The following is a 24,805-nucleotide window of genomic DNA, read 5'->3' as shown; positions in this document are numbered from 1 at the left end:
ACACCAAGCTGAGCATACAGGCAGGTGGACGAGCGAACACACGTGTGCGCTCACTTCTCTTCTGCTCTTGACAATGGGCATAACTGACCGGCTGTCTCGAGCCCCAGCTGTTGTGATTTTCCCGGAGTGGCGGACTATAACCTGGAATCGTGAGCGGAAATAAATGCTTCTTTCCCCGAGTTACGTTTTCCCAGGGTTTTCTTGTTACAGCCACAGAAGGAAACCAGAACAACTGATGGAATCACAGAACGACGTTAGCCCAGCATAAGCAGCTCATATCCGAGCCTTGTCTCTACTGTGTGTGCACATGCCTGTTTGTGTGTGCGCCTGTGAACTCATATGAGGTGGGTGCTCGCACCTGTGGGGGCCAGGGGCTGATGTTCAGGATCTTCCTCACTTGCTCCCTACCTTATTTGTGAGACAAGGTCTCTCACAGAACACGGAGCTCACCCACCTGGCCAGTTTGGCTAGCAGGTGCCTTCGGGGTCCTCCTTCCTCCATCCGCCAGGACTGGGGTCTCAGGCACACGACCACCCTAGCATTTTCCGTGGACTCTGAACTTGGTCCTCACAGTTTCACGGTGAACACTATATTGGCTGAGCCAACTCTTCACCTCCTTCATTTGCCTTTATTTCCACCTTACCCCAGAATCAAGATTCCCCTGACCGAGCAGGGGACAGCCACCAGCTATCCCTGCCCCCTGCCGGGCCAGGAAGGATTTGAGCCAAATACAGTGGCTTGGGCCCGTCTCTCTGAGGCGCCACACCTGCACCTTGAGTTTTATCGGTGGACCTAGCCCGAGGCACGTGGCGGGCTGCACGGGGCTGGCCTGACCGCTTGCAAGCGGCAGGTGGGCAGTGCCACCCTGAGTCTCCGCAGCTGAGGAGCGCATGCCTGCTCGCTTGAGTCCCACAAAGCTGGCACCGGAGCGTCAGAGGAGCATTTCCGGTCTAGGAACTACAGGCCAGGCTTTTCTTCCGTGAACTCACCTGGTTCCAGTGATGCGCGGATCCCGAAGTTCTGACTGTGGAATCTAACAGAATCCCACCGGCGCTGGTGTTTCTTGCCAGCCCTTACCACCTCCGGGTTAGAAGAACCCTCTCTGGGCCGGGGAGATGGCCCCGTGGGTAGAGTGTGTGCCACCGAAACCGGAGGACCCGAGCTTGATTCCCGGCTAGCGTGGGAAACGCGATGTGGTGCCTTGTGCTGGGGCTGAAGACAGGAGAGTCCTGGAGCTTTCCCGCCAGCCAGCTTGGCTAAAGTAGCAAGCACCGGGTAATGTGAGAGAAGACTCCTCAGGCTTCTGCTTCCAGGCACGGGTGGGCACAGCAGGTGGGAACGGGGAAGGAAGGGAGGAGGGGAGGGAAGGAGGAAGCCAGAGCAAGACAGGTGTGCAGAGAGAAGTGTAACAAATGTGCTGTGGTGGCACCTGGGTTTCGAGTGCTACTAACTGGGACCTGAAGGGGGGCGGCGGGGGGTAATACTTTGAGAGTTTAAAGGGTTTGTACTTGAGCAACGAAGCCCACTTAATGCTGTCAAAACGGAACAAACGTGGGTCCACATCGCCCTCTGGTGGTTGGATTGAGCACTTACAAGGTCGTTTTAGCTCACCACAGCAGGCAAGATTCACCCAAAAGATGAGTCTGTGATGACGGTAAAGGCTAAATGCATACCTAACACAAACCGCTCCAGTAAGCTTCCACCTAACTTTCAAGTGTTTTCTCACAGTTGCAAGCCTAGGATTCTGGAGGCTGAGACAGACAGGAGAATTGGGGAAAGTGTGAAGGCTCCCTGGGCTGTTGAGATACAATGCCCAACGCCCTCTTTTTAAAAATCACTTAAGGCCAAAAAGTAATTTTGTAACACTTAATATCTACCATTCTAGTGTTGATTTAAAAAAAAAAAGCAGAGACAGCAAGGAGAGCATTGCCTGTCTTTGACGCCTTCTAGGATGAAAGATATCATCATTTCAGGTTATTTATTTGGTGTGTGTGTTTGTAGGCACACATGCACACACACACACACACACACACACACACACACACACACACACACAGACAATTGTCAGGGGTGGTTCTGCCCTGTCATCTTGTTGGATCCAGGGTAGAACTCAGGCTGTCAGGCCTACACACAAGTGTTCCACCAGCCTACCCATAGCAGTTGGCCTGCTGACAATATAATGCACCTTCTTCTGCAAGTCTTGGCCAGTGGATGCAAAGATTAGAAATAGGTGACATAAAAGTGATATGTGTAATTATTCAGAAGGAGTAAATCATGAAAGAGTACAGTGGCGTGATGTGTTCTTTAAAGTTCTATAGAATCTTCCAAATCCTTCTAATAGGGCTCAGTGGTGAAGCCACCTGCTGCTGAGCTGGCAACCTGAGCTCCACTCCCAGGCCCCACATCATCAAAGGAGGGAAGTGACTCCCGCAAATTGTCCTCTGACCGCAGCACCCACCTGTAAGAGAATAAATAAAATGTAACACATTTTTTAAAAAATATTGTTACACGCCTAATCCAAAGTCCCTGACCCTTTGCTCACATAGCAGGTCATGTTGGGAAGTTGGAACATTAGTTCTGTGACCTGCCAATCCCTCCTCCTTCTCTCTAAGACAGAGATGATAACCCGCCGTGCAAAACTGCTTAAGATTGGGAGAGAGTGTTTGTAACGGGCATAGCATGGCAAGCCAGTCTTCAGTGAAGGATGGCTATGGCAGTGCTGGGGTGCCAGGGGGCAGGTTACCCCGAGGCGTCAGGAGGACATTTTACATTTGTGTATGCAGAGGTTGGTCTTGGCCTTATCCGTACTAAGATAAAAGACTCCACATTCTCTTGCTTAGTTAACAGCTCCATTGATTGCACCATTGTCTCGTGTACTTAGCTAGAAAATTAACTTCCTAAAAGGGAGATATGGGAACTTTGTTCATGGCTGTGAACATGTTTGCTCGAAATTATGTTTGTTTGATATGAAAGCAATGCTCGCCATAATTTATCAAGTACAGTAAAGGGAATGAAAGTTGTTTCTTTATCATTATTTGTCTTGAGTGGTTTTTCCTTTGTTTTAAGACTTATTTTCTTTATTATTTATATAATACTCTGCCTGCGTGCATGCTTACACACCATTAGAGGGCACCAGATTGCATTATGGATGTTTGTGAGCCACCTTGTGGTTGGCAGGATTTAAACTCAGGACTTTTGGAAGGGCCTCCAGTGCTCTTAACCACTGAGCCATCTCTCTAGCCCCCCTGCATGTTTTTTTCTAACCCAAAAGCTTGTTGAATTAAGAAAAGAAAGGAATAAAAAAACATTGTTATAATGCAGTGGAAAAGTTCTGCTCCTTACAGCAGCCACAAGAATATATTCAAAGCCTACCTCAGCGCAGGAGGAAAATCATTGAATGAGGTCCAGAAAAAAAGGATGAGATGAAGCAAAGTGGAATGACACCCAGGCGCCTCCCTTCCTCAGTTTACCTTAGCCCAGTCACAGTCACCCAGGGCTGCCTTTAGAACTTAACGCACTTGAAACGAATCTTCCTACTGCCATCTTCCTGTGCATAACCACTGCACATCCCAGCGCTGTGTGGTTGTCTGTGCTCTGCATCCTTGTCACTTTGCTATTTGCTTTCTTAAGCACAAAGTTTCCATTCTGAGGCGCGTTCACCCGATAGTGCATGCGATTCTGCAAAGAGCGAACATCTCAGCTCGGTCCTTTGCCCAAACCCAGGTGCAGTGGCACACCCTGGGGGTTCTAACACCAGGGTGGTGGGTCCCTGTGCTCAGTGACCAGCTGGTCTAGCCGAGTGGGTGAGCCCAAGGTCCCCAAGAGAGTCCCTGTCTCAAAAACTAGGGTTTCTTTTTTCAAGACAGGGACTCACTCTGTGGCCCAGACTAGCCTCAGATTCACAGGGATTCTCCTGCCTCGGCCTCCCAAGTGCCGAGATGGCAGGGGTGTGCCGTCATGTCCGGTCTGTCTCAGCCATTTGCCATAGGCAGACTAACATGCCCAGAGTCTAGAAAGCAATTCTCTGCCTGTTGCTTCCCTCTTGCTGTCACCAAAAAACACTGCGGGAAAGGTTTCTCTTGCCTTGTGGTTAAGAAGAAAGGGATGTGCCAGGTGGTGGTGGCACACGCCAGTACTCCCAGCGCTTTGGAAGCAGAGGAAGGAGGATCTCTGAGTTCAAGGCCAGCCTGCTCTACAACCAGATTCCAGTACAGCCAAGGCTACACAGAGAAACCCTGTCTCAAGAGAGAGAGAAAGAGAGCAGAAGGGAGGGATGCCGTCATCGTGGTGGAGGGTGGCAGGGTTGTGAGGAGGTGGTCCGTACTGGGATCCTAGTTCGGAAGCAAAGAGCACAGGATCTGAGGGCCGGATACAAAACCTCAAGGCCCCCCCTACAGTGACCATTTCCTCCAGTGAGGCTCCAACCGTCCAAAGCGGTGGTTCTCAATCTGTGGGTCTCCACCCTCCTGGTGGTCTGAGGATTTTCCACAGGGGTCTCCTAAGACCATCTGCACAGCAGGTATTTGCATTATGACTCGTAACAGCAGCAAAATTGCAGTTAGGGAAGAGCAGTGAAAATCATCTTATAGTTAGTGGGGGGGTCACCACAACACAGGGGACTGGATTAAAGGGCCGCAGCATTAGACAAAGGTTGAGAACCACTGCAGTAAAGGCTCCTCAACCTTTCATAAAACCACCAGCAGCTGAGGGGGGAATGAGCGTCAAACACACGAGCTGGGAGGCGGGGTCACACCCAAAGCACAAGTTTTGTTTTGAATTTTATTATTAAAAGAAGTGCAGGTTCTACAAAATTAATGAACTTCTTCCTTCAAATCCCCATACCTGCCCACGGGAGGGCGGGAGGGCACGGAAGGAAATATCCCTGTCTCGGCTAGCCTACTGCGTTGTTGTGAAGGCCCCACATGCCTGTCTGCCTGAGGTCCACAAGGACCTTGCAGAAACCAGTGCACCTGATTGCTGAGTCCCAAGGCCTTGTGACTGCCCCCTCCCACACTCAGCACTGAGACAGTCCTGAGGAATCAGGCTGAGCCTGTGACGGAGACCCAAGGACAGTCGCCTGACCCTGGGAGCTCTTGAGCCTAGCATCAAAATCTTCCAGTCAGGTGATAAATTGTCTGGGGAAGAAAAATGAAAAATTCCATTCCTCGAAGCAGCAAAAGCCAGTGTTCAAGGACGTTGAGAAAGCCAAGGGCACTGAAAGGAAGTGGCTTCCGACCTCTGGAATGGAGAAATGTCCCACTTGTCCACCTCCTCCACGCAGCTCTTCACCGAGGTCAAGATCATAGAGCAAAGCCCCGACAGGAAACTCCTTGAATGAGAGGGAGAGAAGCCTTGCTCAGCCCATGTCCAAAAGGACAGCTGGTGCTGAAAAGCGCAGCTTCTTTCATTTCACAAACTAATGCTTTTCATTTGTGTGTCTCAGTGCGTGTCAGTGTCCATATGGGTGGACACCTGTAAGTGTGGGCTGGAGCCCACAGAAGCCAGCGAGGGTGATGGCTCCTTTGGAGTTTGTGGACCATCTGATAAGGGAGCTGGGACGAAAGTCAGGCCTCAGCAACTGAGCAGCCGGCTCTCATGACTGCTGAGTCATCTATCCACACCAGGTTCCTTTGTTCTGATCTTAATTGCTAACATTTATTCCCTGATCACATGTCATACATCATGCTATAAATATATCCATGTGTGCATGTATGTCTGCAGACATGTGAGTAGTCCAGAATGGCTTCACAGGGGCTAAGGAGGCCACGGCAGAGCTTATGGGGGTTGAAGAAGCCCTGGGAGCCACAGAAGTAGGCAAGGGCCATGGAAACCTCGGGGGTCACACGCAGGACCACAGGATCATGGCTGCAAACTGCAGGAGCAGGGCCAGATGAATCAACAGATGGGCAGGTTTCCTGTATGCCATACCAGAGGTGCAGGCCACGCTGAGCTAAAACCCGAAGATAGTCGGGGTGGGGGGGCTTTGCCCTTGGTGTGAAGATCAGTGGGGGCCACTGCCACGGCAGAGTTAGGGGATCCAGGAGAGGGTTTCATACTTAGCAGGGCTGGTGTTTGTGGTGCACTCCCAGGCCTGGGTTATCTGATGCGGTCTTTTTTTTTTAATTGGTGGGTGGGGCTTGTTATTGCGCATGTGACTTCAGGTGCCCACAGAAAGGGGCATCCCATCTTCTGGAGCTGGAGTCACAGACGATCATGAGCGTCCTAGCCATAAATGAGCATCCTGGCCGTAAGAATGCAGCTGCTGCTTGGCAGCAATGCCTCCAGCAGCCCCGCCCCTTCCACAGACCCCCACAGGCACCCACTGAGACGCTCTGAGTCTTCAGCTTACAGACTTCTAAGAGCCAGGGTCTCATGCCTAGAAGATGAGTTTTCATCAAAGGGGGTATTGGGAGTTTGCACCCCGCCCCCTCCATGCCTCCTGCCTAGGAATCAAAGAGCCAGGATGTGGGCTAGTGCTGTGAAACCACCCCATCCTCAGGGAGCTATAAAACCATAACCCACCTCTGCTGTGTGGGCCCACTCCTCCCTTCAGATCTTCTGCCTCCTCAATCTATGTGTCTGATGCTGGGATCTGGACTCTCTTCAGAGCCTCCCTCCCCACTTGTCCCCCTTCCCTCTCACCACCTTGCTGTGTCTGCCCGCAGTAAATAACTCTTCCAGTACACTCCACCCAGGCAGAGCAGCAGCAGTAGCCATGTTATCTTGCCTCCTCCAGAACAAAAGAAGCAAAGGTCAGAGGTCATAATGTCTGAAAGGGAAAGAAGCATTTTGTAGGAAAAGCTTCAGGAAAATAAGGATTTGCCTGGGGTACCCTTGTTTCCTGCACTGAGAGCAATGTCTTCACTGGGGACTTTCTCTGATAGCTTGCTTTAAGTAGCTCATGTCTCCCCAGGAAGTAATGCTCCCCAAACTGAAGCTTCCATGAAACTTCTCCATCTTTGCCTCTCCCTGTCCCCGCCCCCTGACTCAGGGAAAACCCGAAAGATTCCCAGAGAGGGAAGAGGTGTGCAGTTTCCAAGACTGAATGAATGCCAAGAGCTTGGAAAGCCCAAAAGACAGACAACCCTGCTCAGCTGTGCCTTCCCGCTGAGGGTCCCTGAGATGCACTGTCCGGCATCTGCTGTGTGTGTGTGTGTGTGTGTGTGTGTGTGTGTGTGTGTGTGTCTGTATGTTTGTGTGTGTGTCTGTGTGTGTGTGTCTGTGTGTGTCTGTGTGTGTGTGTCTGTGTGTCTGTGTGTGTCTGTGTGTGTGTCTGTGTGATGTGTATGTGTGTCTGAGCACAGGGATGTGTATATATAGTGTATGGAGCTGTGGCTGCTCATGTGAACAGATGTCTTCAACAAGTGTCTCTCAGTATTATAATCCACTGCATTTTCTTAGTTCATTTTAGTCATGTGTACAGAGGTTTTGTGAGCATGTATGTCTGGTCACCACACGTGTACCGTGCCCACAGAGGTCAGAAGAGGGTGTCAGATGCCCAGAATTGGAGTTACCGATGGCTGTGAGCCATGTGGCTGTTGGGAATCAAACCTGGGCCGTCTGGAAGAGCAGCCTCTGCTCTCACCTGACCTCCCAGCTTCTCTGCCTAGTGTTTTTCTGAGACAAGGTTTCTCACTGAACCTAGATCTGGCCCATTCTGCTGGGCCGCCAGCCCCCAGAATCCCCCTGCCTCGGCGTTCCCGTTGCTGGGGTTACACATACAAGTGCCGCTATGCCAAGCTTTCACAGGGACCCTGGAAACCCAAACTCAGGTCCACATACGTGCATGACAAGCGCCCTCCCCACCGAGCCCTCTCACCTGCGCCCTCCCCACCGAGCCCTCTCACCTGCGCCCTCCCCACCGAGCCCTCTCACCTGCGCCCTCCCCACCGAGCCCTCTCACCTGCGCCCTCCCCACCGAGCCCTCTCACCTGCGCCCTCCCCACCGAGCCCTCTCACCTGCGCCCTCCCCACCGAGCCCTCTCACCTGCGCCCTCCCCACCGAGCCCTCTCACCTGCGCCCTCCCCACCGAGCCCTCTCACCTGCGCCCTCCCCACCGAGCCCTCTCACCTGCGCCCTCCCCACCGAGCCCTCTCACCTGCGCCCTCCCCACCGAGCCCTCTCACCTGCGCCCTCCCCACCGAGCCCTCTCACCTGCGCCCTCCCCACCGAGCCCTCTCACCTGCGCCCTCCCCACCGAGCCCTCTCACCTGCGCCCTCCCCACCGAGCCCTCTCACCTGCGCCCTCCCCACCGAGCCCTCTCACCTGCGCCCTCCCCGGTTAAACTCAGTGTGTTGCAGCAGAAGTCATCCCTGACAATTGCAATGGTGAGGCACTCAGTGACTGTCTGGCTTACGCCTTCTTGAGCCTCTGATTCCACCGGGTCCCGGAGAGGCAAGTACTAGAAACCCAGCTATCCAATAATTAGGAACTTCACAAGCTGATCATTAAACATGATTACCAAAAATCACATTATATAAACTTAGGATTAAGTAAGTTGCATTGTGAACAAATGTAAGTTGGGCTAGAGAGGTGGCTCCGCAGTCGAAAGCTCTAGCTGCTCTTCCAGAGAACCCACATTCAATTCCCAGAACCCACATGGCAGCTCACAGTCATCTGTAACTTCAGTTTCAGTGCCCCCTTCTGATCTCCTGGGGCACTGGGCACATATGTGGTACATGGCATATGTGCAGGTGAAACATCCACACACATAAAAGAAAAGAAATAAAACTTTTCAAAGAGAACAAATGTAGGAGCTACCGAAATAGCTCAGTGAGCAAAGGTGTTTGCTGCTAAGCTGACAGCCTGAGTCTGATCCCTGGGGCCTGCATTGTAGAAGGAGAGATCATACTCCCACAGACAGTCCTCTGACCTCCACAGGTGCTGTGCCGCGTGTGCCACACCCCACATATAAAATTTGATAAATATACATAATGAAAGAACAAAGGTAATAGACAGGCATGCTAGCAGATAAACCCAGCCTCAGGAAGATAAAGCTGGAAACCTTCTTAGATTGGCCTGGACCACATGATGAGACACAGAGAGGTAAGGAAGGAGGGGATGGGGAGGGAGAGACGAAGGGAGTAAACTTTCAGAGCCTTCCTGGTGCTAAAGAGACGGCTCAGAGGTTAAGAACACTGCTCTTGCTGAGGACCAGAGTTGCTGAGTCTCCATGTTGGTCGGTGCACACCCACCTGTAACTTCAGGTCCAGGATACCTGGCGCCCTCTTCTGGACTCTGCAGGCACCTGCACTCATGTGCATATACCCACACACAGACCTATGTACACACAATTAAAAGTACATCTTTTAAAACCCATTCCTTCCTGTTTACTTTACCATATCTATGCCTATGGCATACTTATTTCTATTGTATGTGTTCTGTGGATGGTGAGATTCGTGTGTGATGGGGAGTCCCTGGATCTCAGCATCACCCAGTGGCACTACAAGTGGGAAGATTTACACCACAGAAATGGGCAGGCTTCACAGATTGGCTCGCACACCCAGGCGACTATTAACAGTACCAGCACCACACAGATCCTATCACAAAGAGCACAGCCAGAAGTCTGCCTTCGTGATGAGTTGTCTTTAAAGCGCTTGCATGATGCATGCATGCCTACAGACTAAGAGCATAGTGGGTAAAGGCCAGAGAATCAGTTGGCATCCAAGGTCATTCTCAGCTACATATCAAGTTCAGCACCAGCCTGGGCTACACAAGAAAATAGAAGGATGAATGAATGAGTGAGTGAATGTCTATTACTTTAAAACCCCATGTGTTTTGTTTCTGTTTTAAGCAGAAACAAAGTGTGCATAAGCACTAGCTTGTTTTGCCACTGCTTCCTCCGGGCAGACACTGGCCATGTGATGTCCTGCTGTGGCCAAGTCCATTTACGTGGGGTCAGTTTGATTCCCTGGAACTTTGGCTTTTCTTCCTCATCCGCAACACGCCCCCCAAAAAAGATAAAGCGCCTGGGTTTCTCATATAGCTCCATCACAGGGCACAGGAGGGTGTGGGTAGGCATGGCTGCTGGGACAAGAGCTCTTCCTACGTGTTACCCAACTGTGCTCATCTTCAAAAGGGAGAGGATCCCTTCCTCAATGGCCCCATCAAGCCCAAGGGAGATGAGGGATGTGAGGATTGTAAGAAGGAGGCCCTCAGCTGTCTGACATCTACGTATTAGTGAAATACCCTTACAGAAACGGAAGAGAAGATGCCCAGTTTCCGAGTGAATACCCTTATAAAGCGGGAGGCGCCCCTTAACAGGCAACAGAATCATACCTAGCAATCCAGACATCAGACTTTGAAGTCAGACAGGATATCTGCTGGAGCAGAATGAAAACAAGCAGGCAGCTGTCTGTCTGTCTGCTGGTGAGTGGTCTGAGACCTATGAGCCACACGAATGTTCTAGAACTTGCCTGGCCCATGAACCAGAGAATATTCTCTGCTGTGATGAAAAGGGGAAAAGTGGTGGAGGGAGGGAGGTAGAAGGGGAGAAAGGAAGGAAATAAACAGAGGAGAGGTGAAAAGATGGACAGGGAGGAAGAGATCTAGTAAGGAAGAAGAAAAGGGGAGAGGGGAAGGAGGGAGGAAATATTAACAAAGAGAGGGAGAAAGAGGGGGGGAAGGAACCAGGAAAGAGAGAGAAGAAGATGGAAAGAGAGGAGGAGAAAAGAAGCGGAAGGAGGAAGGAAAGATGGATAGAGAGGGAGGGAAGGAAGGAAGAAAAAAAGAGAAGGAGAAAGGCAGAAAGAAATGGAGAGAGGAAAGCAAAAGGGAGGAAAAAGGAGAAAGAAGGAGGGAAGGGGGAGAGAAGAAGGGAAAGCAAGGGAGGAAGGAATATGGAAGGAGAAGATGGGAGGGAAGGAGAGAGAAAGGAAGGAGGAGAGGAGAGAAGACAAATAGCAAGGAAATAGGAAGGAAAATAAAGGGAGGAGAAAAACAAGACAGACAAAGAAAAGGAAAGTCACACAGTAATCAAAGAGAAAGTAGAAAAGATAAAGTAAGCCCTCTACTGACCCCAGTAAGCTGGAGGCCAGCCTGGTCTATGAAGCAAGTTTTGCGACAGCCTGGACTATCTAGAGAGACCCTGTGTCCAAAACAAAAACAAAAAACCAAACCACTGCATTCCTGCAAACAAACAGCATCTACCAAAACCACTTACGTGTGACCAGGAGACTAACCGCCCACAGCAGAGTTTCTCGCTGCTCCTGTGTCCCGGCAGGCTGCAAGCTCACAGGTTGCTTTTCTAGGTTGCTAGAATTGTGCAAATCACAGGCCTGGAACTCAGGCGGTCTCACAGGTGATGTGACGAAGGCTGTGGCTGTGGAGGCGTCACTTGACTCCTCACGGTGAACCTTTCAGGGTCCTTTGCTATAACATCTTGACTTCAGAAGTGCTAGAACCCTAGAGGATCCGTAGTTCCCGAGACTTCCCATGCTCTGACCATTTCCTAACCCCCGGTAGGTGATTCTTATCTGCCTGCCAGCTTTGTGCTGTTTTGGATAGCTGTATTTTGTAATTTTTTTTTTTTTTGCTCTGCCAATCCTCCTGCCCAGAGCAGTTCAAATCAGTACCTGACCCTCCACCATTAGAACCAGAGCCTTTTTTTTTCCTTTTCTTTTGAGAAAAGGTCTCACATCAAATTAGCTAAGTAGCCAAGTATGGCTTTGAACTTCTGCTCCTCCTGCACCTGTCCGGCCCGCCTATGCAGTGCTGGGGTTGTGCAGACAGGCGCGCACTCCAGCTCCTGCATCCCATCCCCATCCTCCGAGGCTATTTGTTTTAAATACGGTACAAATGATAAACGGTGAATCATTCCTTAAAGCATATACTGTGGATAAGTTATGGCTGTGGTGCAGGCTTTGGGAGCCTGGCTGCATACGTGCGTGCCTGCACACACACACACACACACACACACACACACACACACACACAGAATTTTCTGCCTCAGCAGCATAGGGCCTGAGATCTCCATGACCTTAGAGCACCCATCAGCATGTCTTCTTCCTGTAAGTCTTGTTCCTGACAGCTGCACGCTGGCAGCTTCCTGCCTGTGCTCTGTGGTCTCTGTTTCCCAGCTCATGAGGGTCACGTTTCCCCTACATCCTGGCCTCCCCTGGGCCTTGGCATCTGGACCTGTCACAAAGCCCCCTGGTCTAGGATTGCATTATTACCTGACATAGAGAGGAATGGCATCCTGGTTCAAGCTACTCAGTGGTCTTCTGCCCATGAAAGTCTGGACAGCTGGCAGATATGTTGCATTTGTAGAATTTAATACATCAGGGAGTGGACTGTCAGATCGCAAGCCTCCTTGCTTGCACCAGGTAGAAGCAGTCTTAAGGGAGAAAGGAGTTTTGCAGAAGAACATTTGGATACAAGCAAGAGCATCTTTGGACAGGTTGTCAGTGACAGTGCCAGCCTCCTGTGTTCTCTGCTCTTCTGCTCTCATCTGTCCCCATTTTAACCTGTCCAGGCTTCTGCCTCAGAGGATGGGGAGAACTCCCATCTGGGCAGTGTGGCCACCCCACCACCTGGCTCAACTGTTGTCACACGGATCTCGGGATGGTTGGCACAGGCTCATTATTAGAGCCTGTGAGGCCTATGCTAGCGATAGAGAGGATAGAACAGGAATTCCTGGGGAGGATTCGTGCCCATTTCCCTCATCAGCATAAGACAAAAGGTAACTCATAACTCATACATCCTTTTGGCCTGCCCACACCATTCACCTGGAGCTCAGCCTAGGGGAATCTTTTGGGTGAATTGTTTCTGTTCTGTACGGTCATGTACATGCCTGCAGGTCCCACTGACACTTGGTCATGCATAGCTTTAATTCAAAAGCAGGACACCAAAACTCAAATCGGGGGTGCTCTCCATATTTCCTCTTCATCAAGGGCGTGCTACACAGTGAAATGATGATGCGCACCACAGATATTATATGAAGGAGGTTTATTGGATGGAGAGAGAGAAGGAGAGAGAGAGAGATAGGGGGACAGAGAAAGAGGAGAGGTCAGGAGACAGCAGGAGAGCACAAGAGCGAGAAGGCAAGAGAGAGATGCTTTTGCCAATGGCTTAATTCCTTTAGAAAGCAATGGGTTCTTTGTTCAAGAAATGGTCTCAAATGAGGCTGGGAAGAGTGTTCAGTCAGTAAAGCACTTGCCTTGCCAGCCTGAGGGCCTAAATTCAGCTCCGGCAGCTACAGAAAAAAAAAAAAAAAACAAAACAAAACAAAAAATAAAACAGACAAGGTGCTGGCCTTGCAAGCCCAGCACTGGAGAAGCCAGCCTAATCAATGAGCCCAGGCTTAGTGAGAAACCTGCCTCAAGAAACAAACTAGAGAGCTCCTGGGTTGTTCTCTAGCATGCACACACACACTTTTGTACACACACAGACATGTAAACACAAACAAAACAGTATATATTCACAAAAAAAAAAAAAAAAAAAAGAAAAAGAAAAAAAGGAAAATGGTTGCGGGAAGTAGAATGGAAACCCTGACACTGCGGCCATGGTCAAGTCTGGAAGAGGCCAGACCCTGAGACAGCAGTGCACGAAGTGACCCAAAGCCCATGGTTTTCTGAAGAATCTGATGCAGGCATGGTTGTTCCTGGCAAGTCCCTAGAGCTGCTTCAGAGAGGCCCTATGCTCACACTGGCTGGAACTCCCTAAGCAAGTCCCAGGGTGTAAACGAAAACAAACAAACACTGTTCCTGTAGCTGGAGTACTCTGAGGCTTTCGTGCCCATCTTGGAGCTTCAAGCACAGAAACAGGCAGCCCCACAGAACATGCTCAGCAGTGGGCTGGTGAGCCCATTTCATCTTGGACTTGGCTTGCTTCTATTTCAAGGACCAGGTAGAAATGCGTGTCTGAACTATCTTTCCTCCAGTCGTGTAACTGACATCATGGCGTAGAAGCACACTTGCGTTCTTTTAGAAAGAGCAGGAATTGTATTCCCGCCCCCTCAACATGACGAATGCCATCTTAGGAAAACCTGGCCCAGAGCAGCCATCTGGAAAGCTTTATTATTATGCATGGCCCAACCGCATGCGCGTCCTTCTGAGCGTGAACACGCATGTTGTGTTTACAGCAGGAGCCCTCTAAGCCGCTCTCTCGCCTTGAAGACAGGAAGTAAAGGGATGGGTCTGAATCACAGCCCTATTCTACCCGTGCAAAGCGGTATCTCTCAACAGCATGTCCCTGATTTGAGGTCTCACCAGTTATAATCCCCAAACACGCTGCACTGAGCCCAGCAAGGATGGGGGGGGCAGCCCTCTCTGCTGGAGAAAATGGCTATCCCCACCAGGCCTTCAGCTGCATCCTACCTGGCAACCTTCAGCTAGCTTCTCTGCAGATGGTCCAAGTTACCAGATAGGCCCAGACTCACAACTACCAGAGGACCTGAGATGACTTCTCCCTGACCTGTTCTTCTGGGCGCCTGCCTCCAGAAAGATCCATCAGTTCGCACCTGAGGTCCCATAAATCCTTGCAGCGAGTTCCTATGGATGGCATCCTCCGGTCTCACTGTCATATCAGACATCTCTCAACACGATAGGACCCCCTTCCTATCCCTTGGGAACGGGAAGCACCATTGTGTCAGCGTCTCCCATTCCTGCCAGATGGGATGGATCACATTATTTTCTAACCGACAGACATAATGCTTTAAAGTCAGAAGTCCTTCACCTAAGGAGAACGAGGCAGCACAAGGAAATAGAATGCTGGAAATCATTAAAGAATGGATCTGAAGACAAAAGAAACACAGCTATGAGAGAGAGAAAAAATAAAGGAAATTGAGGCCAGTGCTATCTATGTATGTGCCCTGTAGTCCCGGCTACCGTGGAGGCCGGAGGCTCTATTGAGTGGGGTGTGTAAGTCTAGCTGAGATATGATATGATAAGACTCCTGAAATGCATGAAAAGGGAGGGTGAAGAGTTGTTAAAGCTCTTGCTGCTCAAGTGTGAATATCAGCATCTGGATCGCTGCAACCCTCATAAATGTCAAGGGGGCAGACCTGTGATTCTGACCTCACAAGGAGGAGGCAGGAGACCTCAGAATAAGCGCCCTGGTAAGACTAGCCTGATCAGTGAGCTCTGGGTTTGATTGAGAAACTCCAAGAGTGATGGAGGGTGATTGCCCACATCCCCTTGGTCCCCTACACATGCCGGCTCCGTCCTCTGAAGCAATTTCTCAACTCTCTCTTCTTCAGAGGCTGTAGAGATTTCTCATTAAAGCCAGGCTGCCTTTCACGGATGATGTACCAAAGCCTTGAGAACATCTCTCTCACAGAGCAACCTGCCACATGGCCGCTTTGTCTCCCCCTCCCCCGTGTGTGAACTGGCACAGTGCCACTGAGGGGCTGTTGGGGCAGTGAGACCCTTTCCACCCCCATATCAGTCTGTCTTTCGTCACCATAACAAAACACCTGGGAAACTTTTCTTATAAAGGTGCATTTGGGCCCCTAGTTTTGGATGGTCTAATCTGGGATCAGTGGACGGCACTGCTTTGGGCCAGAGATGAGAAGCAGGTCACGGCAGTAGACATATGACAAGAAAGGATGCTCAGTTCATGGCCTGGAAGCTATAAGGAAGCAAGAGCCTGGGGCCCTCAATCCCTTCTGAGGATATACCCCTCCACCATGGGCCTGGAGACTTCCCAATAGGCCTCTCCTCTTAAATGGTCGACCAGAAATGTCTGCCTCCCTGGAAATCAGCCTTTAACACGTGAACATTTGGGGGATACTGACCCGAATAATAGCAACGGCCTTCTGGAACCCACCCTCTGAGTACCGCTCCACACGCACATCAGTTGGAAAGGCGCCACGCTGGGCATGCCCTGCCTCAAACCGCACCCTGTCATTACCGTTTTTGGCGATTGCCATGGCAACTGGGAAATTCAAGTATATTTCCACATTCTGAGCAGCAGCAATGCTTCCTGCCGACTTGTCAGGCCGGGCAGCTGGAGACAGGCTGCAGGTTGCTGATGACACAGAGCTGCAACCTTCGGAGAAATGAGGTTGCTCTCTAATACTGAAGAGGGGGCAGATCTGTCTTATCCTGTGGGGAGGGGGGTCCTGAAGATGAAGGTCAGCTGATATCCAATAGGAAATAAGCAAGGGAAGTAAGTGCTCAGGATGTGTATGGATGGCTCCACGCTGTGCTGGTGGCATACCAGGCATGAAGGGGCCATTAGCCCGACGCCGTACTCTGCTCCACCCGGGAGCACATGATGAGAGACAGCCTTCCCTCCCAGGAGTAATAAAGCCACTCTGGTCCGGCCAGACCATTGCCTAAGTGGGAAAAAAAACATGGCCCAGAGATGAACTGGGCTAAGCCTGGCTCTGCGGAGTCATCCTTTGTATCCCTGACGGGAGGAGGGGTTCCCCTCTTCGAATGCTCAGGTTCCTTAACTAAAATAGCATGAAGTTTCTGTAGAACACACATATACCCTCCTGTGTAGCAGAAAGCCACCTGTGGCGGTCAATTTTAAAACTCTTCTTTATTTGGGGTGTTTAGACCTCAACCTCCCTTCAACCAAACCCCCAACCTTAAGAGAGAGAAGGTTAGTGGGCAGAGGGGGCCCAGACCCCTTTACTTCTTCCAGCTAGGTAGGGTCAAGGTTCTTTTAGGGCTCTACACCAATCTCTGTCAACCGCAGACGCAGCCAGCAGGCTCCTCCACGCCGTTGCTCCCCGAAGCCTTCCTCTCCATCTGTCTGCTCCAAACCACCACACCGTCTCTGTTCTCTGGTCTCTCCAAATTGCAGCACAACACACGCCAACACCGAACGCCACACTGTCCCTTTTTCGCTCTCACGTTTATACTCCCAGAGTCTTAGACCACATCCCTCTCTGTGACACAGGTGGAAGGCCGTCACCAGCTGGCAAAGATCACGTGCCGAATGTGAAAATTAACAGGTATGGACAAACTAGCCCAAGTAAACCCCACCCTTGGGATGAATACAACAGCATATTTACATAACATACAAACCAAAACTTCCAGTACGCTCCTGTGTGCTTTAAATCGTCTCTCTGCTGCTTCTAACCAGTGAGTGTTGCTGTGTACATACCGCTTTGACTGCACTGTGAAGGGAACCGTGGGAAGAGTTGGCACATGCTCAGTATAGACACCTAGGTATAGTATAGACAGACCATGCAGAACACGATCTTCAGTGGTTGGATCTAGAGAGTGGAGCCTGTGTATACAGAGGGCCACCTGTCGATCCACAGTGGCCTTTTAGCCTTGGCTGTCCTAGACTGGCTTTGTAGACCAGGCTGACCTCGAACTCACAGAGATCCAGCTGCCTCTGCCTCCCCAGTGCTGGGATTAAAGGTGTGTGCCACCACACCCATCACCACAGTGGTCTTTCTGGATCTGACAGGTGAAGCCTGGATTCCCAGCCATGGTCTGAGATGGCTCAGGGTCTCTCAGAACTACTCCTTGTCACAGGAACTCCCAGCCCAATCCTGTTCTCTGCAGAAGAAAGTTTTAAAGACTCGTTTGCCACAGAGAACTGTTTTCTCTTTTGTTGTTGCTCTTTTGGCTTTCTGAGGCAGATTCTCACCAGTAGGCCTGTGGCTTGTCTGGGAGAATTGTCTTGAGTGTTAACTGATAGAAGGGGGTCCAGCCTCCTATGGGTGGCGCCATTCTCTACGCAGATGATCCTGGACTTGTAAGAAAGCCAAAGGGCCAGCAAGTAAGAGGCATCCTCCACAGTTCTGCAGTACCTTGCCTGTGATTTGAGTTCCTGGTCAGAGGTAATGAGGTGTGGACTAGAAAGCAAGCCTGCCTTCAGCTTCCTGCTTGAGTTCCTTCGATGATAGACTGTGGCCTAGAACTGTAAGCTAATTAAAACCTTTCTTCTCCCATGATGCTTTTGGGCAGAGTGTTTTACCACGGCAACAGAAAGAAAACTAGAATATTTATGTTGAATGTTGAGCCTATCCACCCTAGCTCTGCCTCCTTCGTCTCTTTTCCCACCCCTTCCATTAATAGCCCCTTTTACTCCAAGACAACCTGACTATGTTCCCTGACAGTGAGGGACTTCCGTTCCATGGGGGGAACCCAACCAAACAGATGAACAGACCCAAGCCAAAATCAGCGAAGCAGGATCCCGGGTCCCCCGCCTCGCTGCCTACAACTCAAGCTCTAGGGGACCCCAGCTGCCCTGAGCCTAGGTTCTGAGGGAGGCACTCAGGATTGTGCTTCTGAGGGAGGTAGGAAGCCGCATAATGACCCACCTGGTTGCTTAGAAACAGAATAATTACCCCAGTGGGACAGCTTGCTTTTTGCTTTATGGAAAGCTTTCAACGTCCACACATTTGCAAGCATGTATTTGCATATGTTCCTCTGCTCCCGTGGCTATCTCCTTATAAACCCAGCATACAAAAGCATTATATGTTGAAAATGATTTTTCTACCTGTGTCCTACTGGGCATCATTGCTCAGCTTTGCCTGCCCCTTTCTTTCTTTCTTTCTTTCTTTCTTTCTTTCTTTCTTTCTTTCTTTCTTTCTTTTTCTTTCTTTCATGTGGAGTTATAGATTGAAACAAGAGCCTTGTGCATGTTGGTGTGGAAGAACATTTCTGGGAAGAACAGCAGCTTCTCCTGAGCCTTCCACAGGGATGGTCAACCAATGAGAACTTCAAAGATTGTGTTGAGTTTGGAATGTGATAAGTCCAGATGCTCTGGAACCACCTTTAGCCTCTTAGTAGCCATCTATTGCCCTTCTCTCTGTGCGTGAACATCTTTGTGACCATTAGGTAAATCCTTTGGAGTGATCAGATAGCATCTGAGGTCTATCACAGAAATTTCCCCACTTGGCGTAAATCCGCCTATGCCTGTCAAACATTCTCACTAATGTATGTGAAGAGACGTATGACTTTCTTTGTTCTGCTACCATAAAAAACTTTACCAATCTGTTACCACCTTGGAACATGGAATTTGGGGTAACCTAAATATGTTCTCACAGGCCGTGTTCACCCCTATTTGGCTCCATAAAAAAAAAAAAAAAACTATCTTTTTCCCCCTGTGGTGAGAGCTGACATTGAAATGAGGCCAACACTCCACCACTGAGCTATGTCCCCAGCACTTGTTCTGCCCTCTGAAAGGCACCTGGGATGTGTGCGTTTTTCTTCATCTCGATAATATCTGACACAAATCTGTTCTTTAATAAGGCATTGAGGGGCTCACATAATTGGTGGAATACCGAAGTGAAGCACGGAAAGATTGCACAGGTAGCACCGGCACCAGGCTAAAGGCAGGAACCCATGCAGTTGGGTTAAGAGTGAACTCAGGTGGCAGGGCGCTTGCTTGGCATGCACAGAGCACTGGGTTCTACCCCGGCACTACACAAACCGGCTATGGTAGTGTACAGCTGTGATCCCAGCGCTCATCAGACGGGGTCAGGAGGATGAAAAGTTCAAGTTCATCCTTGGCTAATAAGGAATTTGAGTCCAGCCTAGGACTCCATGAGATCTTGTTTCAAATAAATAAACAAATTTTAAAGTTGCACCATGGCAAGTCAGAAATTGCGTATGTTCCATGCATGCAGACACTGTCTACGCGTATTTTACACATAAGAGAGACACAGGGTCTTCCAAGGAAGGTAGGAGCTAAGAGAACGTGTTAAAAGTTCTGCTATACACACTGGTTTCAAGCAATCCAGCTGGCAGAGACGGACCCATCAGTGACTCGGACTGTCAGCGCCTCCTTTGGTCTTCTTGCTCTTGTCACTGGAAGTGTGTTGGGGGTTTGTGGGGGGGAGGCACCTGTGACACCTAGTTGACAGTGATTGCTTCTGCCTGTTACAGCCGCCAGCTTCTCCTCGTCTGTGAAATGGCCAGTATGATTCCTGGTCCACAGGCTCTCAGCAAGAGTCTTGGTAAACCATCTGCCTCAGCAGGAGAGTGCGTAGTCAGGATAGATTTCCCATCACGGGGTATGAAGTGACAAATGTCTGCAAAGCAGATGCACGCAATGGCATTAGTATGGGGCAAGATTTGCATGGTTTTAGATTGAAAAAAAATGGAAGTGCTGACATGTTATCCTAGCACTTCTACTGTGGGGTCCGGGGACCCAGCAGGTGGAAGGCCAGGAGAAAAGTCACACACATGGCCTGAAAGGGATCCCTTTCTGGGATCATGTGACATTGACTGGTGTCCACTGATGCCAGCACCTGTAGCACTTAAGAGGCAAGAGTTTACAAATCACTAGGTGGTCTGTGGGGCTGGTTCCCCAGAGCATCCTCCTGCCTGGGTTCCCGTGGTTACAGCGTAGCCTGCTGAGACCTAGTGACCCTCTACCAGGCTCCGCCTCTTAAAGAAGCCACTACATCTCAAATTGCTGTGGAGGACCAAATTTCCAACTCAGGAACTGTGGCAAAGCAGAGTGCCTCCTGAGGACTGAGTATGAGAGTCAGACCGCTCCTCCTTCTGTTCTCTGGGGGAGAGTGGACATTTTGCTGCATGCCTGTCCTTTCCCCGGTGGCATGGGAGAAATCCCTGCCCTCTCACCCTGGCCTTTCCGTTCCTAGGCTACCCTCCTAGGCACCTCCCCAGGGGCAGAAAGGCTGACGATCTTTTGTGGACCTCAGAAAATCTTCGACATCTTGAGGAGTGGCTGTCACCATGGTGATAAGTCTGCTTCAGGGGAGACACATATGCTCTTGTTGTGTGTAGGCAGAAATACTGGGAGAAAAGATTGGAAAACAAGCCCTCAGATGAAAAGCTTGTGCTCAAGCCAGGCATTCAGGGAGGTGCAGTTCCCCGCACGGCCTCAAGGGGTCAGCATTCTAGGTACTCGGCCCTGGAAGGTCTCTGGGCAACTGTGCAGGCTAATGGGTGACTAAAAGGTCAGGAAACAAGAGGAAGAAAAGGACACGGCCTAGCACAGGCTGGCAGCAGTCCCACACCCGTAAATGAAAGCAAGAGGAAGAAAGCGCAAGCACCACGGGAAAAATAAAACTGCAAAGTACCTGAGTATGTTAGCCCCCAAAACAGGACCAGCAAGATGGCTCAGCCACTTAAGGGTGCCTGCTGCCAAGGCTGATGGCCTGAGTTCAATCCCCAGGCCTTACAGGATGGAATACCCCTCCCCTACCCCCGCCACCAAGTTCCATGTTACACATGTGTGCCATGGCATGCTTGTGAGAGCAAGCACGCACTCACGTGTGCACAGGCACACTAACTAAATATATAAATATATAAACAAATAAGTAAATAATTTTTAATTGAAGAAACAAACATGAGTTTTCACAATCTACTACCAAAAGTTAAAGCAATACTTACTTGAAGTACATTTGTGAGAGGGGCCTGTGTCCCTTTGTCCCGTTAAGTAGCATCATAGAGACGGTCTGGGCCTCGAGGATGGAAGCCGATGGAAGGGCATGGTGTGTGGGGGCCCCCTTCCCTCATGGCCGATGATGAAGGCCCCCGTCTTTCCTAGGGCATGCATTTAAGCCAGCACCTCCGTCCTCTTCCCTTATGAGGCAGCCTCTTTCTGCCTTCTGTATCTGGCACATGGAATTATGCCTGTAAAAGACAGTTCTGGCCAGGAATGGTGGAACACACCTGCAATCTCAGCACTCTAGAGGCCCATTACAAGGTGGGGTAGCTATCGTCAACAACAAAGGTCATATTTCTAAACATAAAAGTTAAAAATATTTATTTTATTTCTTTACTCTGTGTGTGTGTATGTATGTGTGTGCATATATGTGTGCATGGCATGCGTCATTGTGGGTGCCTTAGGAGGGTGGGGGTGGGGTCCACATCTCTCCAGGGCCACAGTTCCAGGCAGTGGTGAGCCACAGGATGAAGTTGGGAACTGAACTTCTGAACTAAGGACCTCTGCAAGGCTAGTATATGCTGTTAATGCTGAGCCATTTCCCCCCAAGCCAGAAGATACTTTAATATTCATGACACAGAGAAACAGTAAAAGTTTAGGGTGCTGAATATGCTGTGGACCCTGCTTGGCCATTATGCAAATGTCACGAATCAGTAAATCACATAGTGACCCAATCAATAGGCACACATGCGTGTCCATCACTCCTCCACTCAAGGCAAACCAAATCAAGATCGCTGATACCATATTACGTTACAGGAAAGTCTTGGGGCCAGGAAGGTGGCTTATTCAGTGAAGCGCTTACCTCACAAACAGGAATACCTGCATTTGGAGCCCAGATCCCTCGTAAAAAGCCAGTGGTCATGACACACACTTGTAATGTCAGCAATGGGTTGGAGAGGCGTAGACGGGAGAATCCCTGGCCTTTGCTGGTCAGCAGCCTAGACAATGGGAGATCCTGTCTCTAAGAGCAAGATGGACAGCACCTGAAAAATAGTACCCAAGGTTGATCTCTGGCCTCTACATGTACACACACACACACACACTCACACACTCAAAGCTTTACCAGAGTCACTTACCATGACTTTGCTTCAGTCTCCTGGTTACATGCCAAGCAGCTGCCTGGCGACCTCTCAGCCCTAATGCCATTAGCACCTGCTGCAGGGGCTCTTCAGACCTCTTTCCTTAATGAAGAAGAACCTCTGCTCCCTGCAAACAGGATGGGCTCCTAATGGGAGCCACTCTGCCTGCATGAAATGCCTTGAGAGTGGAGCCCTTTCCTCCCACTGCTGCTGAGTGGTGTTGCTAGCCTTTCAAACCTAATACACATGCTGCTGAGCTCTGGTTTTCCTCCTGAGCTGAGAGCATTTGCGGTTGAAAAGAAAGGCTGGGGCTGGAGGTCATTTATTAAACATTACTCTGCTGTGGAGAAAGAATATTTTGAGGGTGTCAGAATTTACCCCATTCCCCCATGTCTCACCATTGTTTTCTGTGGTGCCTAGCATGGGCACTGGAGGAAAACAGCAATTTTTCTGAATTAATTATTATATAAGAAGATTCCCCTATACTATTCGACTCTGCAGACCAAAACCCTGGCAACTGAGCAGAGCTGAAGCACTTTCATCCTCTTTTTAGATGAGGCAATTTCCTGCGAGCTCTTTCAAGTGATGGATTGAACAGATTGTGGCAACAGATGGGGAAAAATAACCATCTGATTGTGACATAACGCCAAGAAATAGGCCCCATGAACAATAATTAGAAGAAGCCATTCTCAGCCAGAGCAGACAATACCAAAACAGCAAGCTCTGGGGCTGGACATAGGGCTCAGTGAATCGCTCGTGATGCAAGCATGAGGATGTAAGCTTAGATTTCTAGCACTCCCTGGCAGTGTGCATCTACAATCCCAGCCCTGGGGTTGGGGGAAGCTCTGAGGCAGGAGTATCCTTGGGGCTTGCTGGCTAGCCAGTTACCCGAATCACTGAGTTCCAGGTCCAGTGAGAGGCTCTATGTAAGAGAAAAGATCTAGAGGGTTGGAAAGACGGGTGAAGTGCCTGCCGGACACACATAAGGGCCTGAATTTGAATCTCCACCACTTGTATAAAAGCTGGATCCCGTGGCCTGAACCTGTGACCCCAATACTGTGGGTCAGGGGACAGAGACAGAGGGAACCTGGGGCCTTACTGGCCAGCCTCAAAAGATAAGGTGTAGAATAAGCAATGGAGACACTTGATATTGGCCTCTGTCCTCTACGTGTGTCCACATGGGTACTGTCTTAGGGCTCCTATTGCTGCAGTGAAACTCAGTGACTGAAAGCAAGTTGGGGAGAAATGGGTTTATTCTGCTTCCTCTTCCTCATTGTAGTCCATCATTGAAGGAAGTCAGGCCAGGAACTCAAACAGGGGAGGAACCTGGAGGCAGGAGCTGATGCAGAGGCCACGAAGGGTGCTGCTTACTGGCTTGCTCCTTGTGACCTACTCAACCTGCTTTCTTTTAGAACCCAGGACTGCCAGCCCAGGGATGGTACCACCCACAGTGGGCTGGGCCCTCGCCTTTCAATCACTAATTAAGAAAATGCCCCACAGGCTTGCCTCCAGCCCCATCTTATAAAGGCATTTTCTCAGTTGAGGTCCCCTCCTCTCAGATGACTTTAGCTTATGTCAAGTTGACATAAAGCTATCCAACTATCCAGCACAGGTACTCACATAGAGCAAACACACACACACACACACACACACACACAGTCACAGTGACAGAGCAATGAGCAGATGAGAAATGCCTGGCTGTGCTGCCATGATGAGGGCAGGCAGAGGCAGGGGCACCAGAGCAGCCTGTCTGGACTGGAACCATTGTCCCTCAGTCTTGTTTGTTCTGTTCACTGTCCACGCAGCATGGTCACTCTTAAATAACGTGAGATGGTATTTAGCCTGCCGCATGGCCCCCGGTAAGGGCTCACGTGGAATACAGGAGTATCTGCGGCCACCACGAGGAGGCCGCAGTGGCGTGACTGCCCTGGTGGCCTGTAGATGATGGCTGAAAGGCCCATAGCTGGAAGACTTGGTCCCCAGTCTGTGCTGCTACTGGTGTGACCCTCAAGGGGTGGGGAAGTGGGAGGAAGCTATGTCCTCCAGTGTGGTGATTTGAATGAGAACAGCCCCTATCGGCTCATATAGTTGAATCCTTGGTCCCGTTTGGTGGAGCTGTTTGGGGAGGGTTAGACACAGCCTTGTTGGAGGAGGTGTGTCACTGCGGTGGGCTTTGGGGTTTCAAAAAGCCCACCCCATTCCCAGTTAGTGCTCCCTGCCTCTCCATCTCCCTGCCTCTACCCTGTCATGTGTGGATGAAGATTCAAGCTCTCAGCTCAGGCTCCCGTACCACACCTGCCTGCTTGCTGCCATGCCCCACCCCATGATGGCGATGGGTTCACTCTCTGCACTGTGAGCCCCTCACAAACTCCTTCTTCTGTAGGTTGCCTTGGTCAT

At 50.2% G+C, this 24,805-nt stretch overlaps 1 long non-coding RNA gene across 1 annotated transcript; it reads right to left on the bottom strand.

Moving 5' to 3' along the window:
- Positions 1-19,191: 19,191 nt before the first annotated feature.
- LOC132649243 (uncharacterized) lies at positions 19,192-22,913 on the bottom strand. Its single transcript, XR_009587677.1, has 4 exons — positions 22,406-22,913; positions 22,132-22,312; positions 21,275-21,517; positions 19,192-19,944 (listed from the first exon to the last, which is right to left on the bottom strand). It is a non-coding gene; the product is annotated as an uncharacterized LOC132649243 (long non-coding RNA).
- Between the last annotated feature and the right edge of the window lie 1,892 nt (positions 22,914-24,805).

The sequence above is a fragment of the Meriones unguiculatus genome, chromosome 19, assembly GCF_030254825.1.
Source record: "Meriones unguiculatus strain TT.TT164.6M chromosome 19, Bangor_MerUng_6.1, whole genome shotgun sequence".
Lineage (NCBI taxonomy): Eukaryota > Metazoa > Chordata > Mammalia > Rodentia > Muridae > Meriones > Meriones unguiculatus.
The sequence above is the reverse complement of the archived record's forward strand: the minus strand, read 5'-3'. Positions and strand labels throughout refer to the sequence as shown.